Source organism: Miscanthus floridulus, chromosome 3 (assembly GCF_019320115.1).
Source record: "Miscanthus floridulus cultivar M001 chromosome 3, ASM1932011v1, whole genome shotgun sequence".
Taxonomy (NCBI): Eukaryota; Viridiplantae; Streptophyta; class Magnoliopsida; order Poales; family Poaceae; genus Miscanthus; species Miscanthus floridulus.
Window position 1 is genome coordinate 148,351,821 of NC_089582.1, and position 6,754 is coordinate 148,358,574.

Sequence of the window (6,754 nt, forward strand, 5' to 3'; positions counted from 1 at the left end):
TGCACCTGCCCTAACCACAAGAACAAGGGGCCTCCGTCGTCACCCCCGCCACCACCACCACCAACAATGTGAGGCTACTGTGGAGAAGGTGCAACACAATTTGCTATGTGGCCACACTACTAGGACGACACTATCTTATTCACATGGCACATCCATATGTTTGTTGCTTGATTTAATTACCAAAGACATATTAGGTTTAGTCGAAGGAACTTTGTACCATAGTTCGGTACATGTTCTCACATGACATTTTATGTGTTTTGTGTGTTGAATTATATAATGCCCTACTTTTTTATGTTTTGTTTGCAGCACGTGATCACATTTCACTACGTCCACAATATTATACTGAATATTATGACCACAAATAATGAAAACAACTACATAATAAAAAGTCCAATACTTTGCCACATTAAACAACACAATAATATTAGAAGTACATGCCGACAGTAGACAACATTGTCCATGAATAAACCATAGAACAAGCAAGTCATGGAGACTACTGAATGTAATGAGGCCACTTTTCCTTCCTCAGGGCATCAGGATTCTCCTCCATTGCTTCTTTCGCTCGGCGTGCACGCTCAAGCTTCTTTTCCCTCTCCTCCCTGTACGCAGCAACACGCCTCCTTTCCTCCTCTTTCTTGTGCTCCTTTTTTGTAGCCTCATCTCCATGTCTCTTCTCCATCATCTTCTTGTCCTCTGCCTCCCACCGCAATAGTTCTGCATCCATTCCTTGTCTTCAGGCTTGATCTCAGTGTCGATTCACTGCTCAAAATCACAGAGCGGTGGAGGGGTCTGCAAAAAATACAATTGTTACAAAACAAAAAAAATCATGCAAGATGCCATATGACATAAACATCAAATCCTCACTATCTTGTTAATGCGGCGCTGACGAAGTGTAGGCTCAAACGCAAAATTAGAACACATCCAATACCTTTGCCCATACGTGTCCTCTTCATTAGACTTAGCTACCTTGCAAGGATCGCCACAAAAGCATATGGGCACTGAAACATCACTAGGCAGAGGCAATGGGTCGAAGGCATTTTTGGTCATCCGGCCATAACTACAATTCAACCAATTTCGTTCTAAGAACCGAAAACAATTAGCATTAAACCCTAAACCTAGGGTTTCCCATTTTATGCACAACAATGAAGCCAAAACATAACAACATGCGCTGAGGCTACCTTGGTTTGCTAGCTTTTTCACGCCTTAGCATCCTACGGTTGTATAATATAAATATTAAAAATTGCACGAAACCCTAAGTAATGATGATTCTTAGGTTAAAAAATCCGACTATTATATACCGAATCGATGCGAAAAAAACTAGAAGGGGAGCGATGCTACCTTGCTCTCGAAGATCTATGGATCAAATCAAAGTTTCAAAGGTCCAATATACCGATTTGTGAGGTAGGGCGAAGTGGGGAGAGAAAAAACCCGAGAGGGAGGATAAAGAAGAGGAAGAAGGCTCGGACATGAAGGTTGGGGCCGGGTTAAAACACCACCTCGGCGCTATAGATATTGACGCCAAGCTTGGTGCCAAGATATATGGCGTCAAGCTCGGCGCCAGGATCTACGGCGTCGAGCTGCCTGCCAAGTCAGCGCCACGTCTACGTCGAGCCCAAGACCTCGGCGCCAGCAACGATGGCGCCGAGACGTGTAATCTCGGCGCCAACAACGATGACGCCGAGGTAAGGGTCCATATTTTGAAATCATACATCCAGAGACATATTTGTGAAATTTTTTCAAAAAAAGAGTAAAAAATAAAAAATTCGGCCACGGCGGCCGCGCAGCTGTCGTCGACGTTCTCCGACACGTCGTGCCCCAAGGCTCTGGCCACCATCAAGAGCACGGTGACGGCCGCGGTAAACAACGAGGCGCGCATGGGGGCGTCCCTGCTCAGGCTGCACTTCCACGACTGCTTCGTCGATGCAAATCTCGAGACTCTCGCTCTCGCATGGATCTTTGAAAAGTTGCAGTCACACGTAGTACGTGGATTATGCATGTGACCAGATTTCACTACGTGTGGTGTGACTGCAGGGCTGCGACGCATCTGTTCTGCTGGCGGACACAGGGAGCTTCACCGGCGAGCAGGGGGCGATCCCGAATAAGAACTCGCTGAGAGGCTTCAGCGTCCTCGACAACATCAAGACGCAGGTGGAGGCCGTGTGCAACCAGACTGTCTCCTGCGCTGAAATCCTCGCCGTCGCCGCCCGTGACTCCGTCGTGGCGGTAAGTTTTTATATGCATGATAGATAGCTAGTACTTGTGTGCATAGCTAGGATGATCGATAGAGGTTTACTGGAACTCGATCTGCAATTCTGCATGCAGCTGGGAGGGCCGTCATGGACTGTTCTTCTAGGAAGAAGGGACTCCACTGCAAGCAAGGACAATGCAGAACGGGACCTGCCGGCTCCATCCTTCGACCTCGCCAACCTCACCCAGTCATTTGCAAACAAGAACCTCAGCGTCACTGACATGGTTGCTCTCTCGGGTCTATAGGATGCCTACCATTCATTCATACGTCTGCCTGCACGAGGACGTACTCTGACGAGAGGAGAACACAAGCCATGCAATGATGCATGTCAGCTTTGCATTGCAGGGGGCACACGATCGGGCAGGCGCAGTGCCGCTTCTTCTGCGACCACATCTACAACGACACCAACATCAACTCCACGTTCGCGGCGTCGCTGCAGGCCAACTGCCCCCGGGCCAACGGCAGCGGTCACCCACCGCCTTCGACAACGCCTACTTCAGCAACCTGCTGTCTCAGAAGGGGCTGCTGCAACCCGACCAGCAGCTGTTCAACGGCGGCAGCACCGGCGCCGCAGTCAGGAGCTTCGCATCCAGCGCGTCTGCCTTCAGCAGCGCCTTCGCGACGGCCATGGTGAACATGGGGAACATCGCCCCCAAGACAGGGTCCCAGGGCCAGATAAGGGTCACCTGCTCCAAGATCAACTCCTAAGCGGGCCAAGCGACCAAATGCAAGAGATAGAGACGCACTGTGCCGCTGTGCGTGCGTGGAATAAAGCTGCCTATATAGGTCCTGGTGGTGCCAATAACACTGGAACATCAGAATAGCAATTGCTTGCATGTGTGCGTGTGACAGTGTGAAATGCAATGCATGCATCTACGTGTGTAATGAAATCCTCGTGCAAAGGCATGGATATTTGGAATACAAAAGTTTACATCTATAAAATCTTAACTTTAATTTCTTTATGATTTCATTTTTATACGAGGTTATAGTACTCCTTCTCTATCAGTGTATGCCTGGCATGCTCTTGTCGATGGCCTTTTTTTTAAAAAAAAAAAAAGAGGTTGTAGAACTTTATATATAGCCCACAACCTTTTTCGTCTGAAAACGTCTTGGTGCTGAAAATATAATTGATAAAATGTTCATATTTGTACCTATTGCGTCTATTGTTCAGCGTCAATATGAATTCAAACAGAAAGGTTGTGAAGTACAATTAAGGTTGTAGACTTGGTCCACAATTTTCATGTGAATTTTATGGGAATTGCAACATTTCAAGTGCCTAATAACAACTAAAAGGACAACTCACAAGAGAAAATTTATACTTTTTTCTATATAGTCAAACAATGACAAAATTACATGTTGCCTAGAAATGAGGCTTCTAAAGTATAGGTGTCGGGTTCATAAACCCGGGGTCCCGTGAGGACCGGCTTCCACGTCCGGGTTCGGCCCAAGAAAACAACATATACTTCATGGGCCGGAAGGGTAGTCCGGTCGCCGACCGGAAGGTCTACCTTAAGAACAAGTGCCCGTTCGTCAACTTCTTCGACCCACCTCTCTGACCGGACCACTCGCTTCAGGCACCAGCCGTCTCCAAGCAGTCTCTCCAATCGGAAGGCCTGGCCCAAAACACTGCTTCCGACTCCGACCCCGCGACTGGGGCTCGTGGGAACCCTGCTCACCGCTCTTCTCCGACCGGCACACTGAGAGCCGACTGGAGCCATCCGACCGGGGGCACCCCGCTCGGAAGAAAGACTTGCGGAGAAAGGCAAGGCATGGCTCACAAGTCAAAACCACTGTACCAGGGACCATACCCTGCATGAAATAGTGCTATGCAGCCACCCTGACACAAAGTATTGTAGGGGCCGCTAGAAACTCCCGTATGGTAAGCCCCCCCCCCCCCCCCCCCCCGCGTGTCTCTGGACATCGATCGCAGTATGGGCTCCAGGATTTGCCATACCGGGTAAACATAGCGCGGCTCCTCACATGCCATTAGGCATCAAGAAGTATTTTGCAGGTACCGGCGTCATCCTTCCTGAAGAAGATAGCTCGACCTCCTGTGCACATCTGACATCCTACAGCGACATCGACAGTATTGGGGGGCGTCAACCATTATCCAGTTTTCATCACCATAGGCAGCAAGGCTTAAAAATATCCGTACTCTCTCCCTCTCACCTGTAAAGCCATCCCATTCATCTATAAAAGGGGATGCGCTCCCTCCAACGGGGGGTGATCGACTTCTTCAAGCTCAGACTCACTAGATCGACATCGACACTCCCATCCGCAGGACCACCAAGTTTCGACCGCAACCCTTCCGGTCGGAGCCAACCGAACCTCTTGTACACTCCCTCCTTGCTCCTCCTCGTTTGTAACCCCACTACAGACTTCGAGCACCTGGGCTCAGGAATAAAGTCACCGACCGACCCCGACTGGACGTAGGGCATGTTGCCTGAACCAGTATAAATCCTATGTCATTGAGTGATAGGCCACCTCCGATCACAACGTGCAACAAAACTACAAATATTTACTAGTTGGTCACTTTCTGCACCGACAGTTGGCGCCATTCGTGGGGAAGACGTTGTACGTTCAACACTCTTTTGGTCATCGGATGGCCCATTTTTCCGCCACCCCCGCCATGGCGGGCTCGGGCGATACGATTCGTTTCGGCTCGCTGGAGTTCCCCGCACTCTCGCCCGCCGGGATACGGGTTCCACCCATCTTCAAGCCATCCCAGGCCTTCCGCTTTGGGAGCCTGGACTTCGTTGCCGACCGGCTCGGCGTACTCCACCTCCGTGAGGAGGCTCACGACCCGGCACCCGTCGGAGGGACGTCCTCCATCGACTCCAGGACACGCGACTTCGACGGCGCAGCATCTGCGCTTCATTCTGAGCAAACTCTCTGCTCAAACCATGCTCCGCCATACGGCCGGTTCCCCTATGGCCTCGCGTCTTCTGCGGACACATACGCCCGAGGACTCCAAAAGGTGCTGGCGCCGCACCCTCTCGCGTCTGAGTTTGTGGGGATGGCGAGCTATGCTCCCACCTATTTCCTCGACATCATGGATGACGACATCAGGAGTGATGGCTCCAGCATCGGCGACGTGGCGCCTAGCCACCATCGGTCCCGGGAGTACGCTATGACGGACGCCCCAGAACAGCCGCTAGGGGTAACGGAGTCCTTTCGGACCCATGCCCCGCTGGGCCCTCACGCGGAGACCCCTGAGCTCACACGTGAGCACGGGGAGGATCAACGACGACAGTGGCCACATCAGCCACCAACTGCACCAACGCGCTCGACGCACCACACTGCGCACCGTGCGCATAGACCGACGAGCGGCGCTCAGGGTCGCCCCCGTTAGCCCCAGCGCAACGCCCCGGTTTGGGGGACCGACCCCTTGCAGTTCGCTCAGGCCAGTCAGAACATTGCCACCGCGGCAATGCTCCTACGTGACCTGCCCGAGCCGAACGACCCTCGCGGACGGGCAATCCAGCATAACCTCTGGGCACTGTTGGAGACTGCCGCTATTCAACAGGTAGAGTACTCCATATCGCGATGCCGACTCGTGACCTCGCTCCCCGTCCGGGGAACAGGGACATAGCAGATGGGGCACTACACCCTGTCATCGTCTCAACCACCGATTGCGGCACAAGAAGCCGCAACCGCTCCTCGTCTTGACTTGACGACCGCCCCGTGCCGACCGCCTATCTACGCGCGGCTTGGGCCGAACCAAGACGTGCGCAGCGTTGACCGGAGTCCCAACCCTGACAGCCTGGAACCACGGACCTTTGTCCAACACCCCCAGCAAGCGCCTTTTCTGCCGCGCTTCAACGGGGGCCACGACAAAGGTAAGGCCAAGCGCCAGGATCAAGATGAGGGCCCCTCCACATAGAGAGGAAAGAAGAACAAAAAGGATGGCCGCCGATTGGCCAACTCCGCGTTGGCCGCCGCGGCAGATTACGCGGGCACTCAGCCCCAGCAAGACCCTCCGGGCCACTTTCATGAGCTCATGGAGAGCCCATGCACCAACCACAACAATCCCGTCAACCATCTCTACAGGGACTGCCAGCTCCTCAAGCGCCTACTAAGGTAGGCTGGCAGGCCAAAGGAAGAAAAAGACGAGGAGGCAGCGACCGATGAAGGGGGCGCAGCGGACAAGGATCTAGACGACTGGAGCATGAAGTGCTCCAACTGGACGCCTACCGACTGGAGGATAACGATGACGACGCTCTCACCAAGCACCTTGGAACAGCTATGTCATTTTCCTTTCCCCTAAGTTTTAGTCTTACCGTTATTTACTTAACGTATGCTCCTGTAAGAGCACCCCGACCCGAACGTTTTTTGGCTTGTGGCACTCGGGGGCTCCACTAGGGGGCACTACTACCTTTTTGTTTTGTTTACTGTTGTGTGGAGAAATTCCTTCCTACCCTAATGAGGGGGTAGTTCATTCCTTTAATTTACCTTACGTAGCTTTGCTTTAAAAATTCCGACCGATCACACCTCGCCTTTTCCTAC

The 6,754-nt window shown here is 52.1% G+C and overlaps 1 pseudogene; it reads left to right on the forward strand.

The window, feature by feature from the left end:
- The first annotated feature begins 664 nt into the window (after positions 1–664).
- Positions 665–2,956, forward strand: LOC136547476 (peroxidase 22.3-like; annotated as a pseudogene).
- The last annotated feature ends 3,798 nt before the right edge of the window (positions 2,957–6,754 follow it).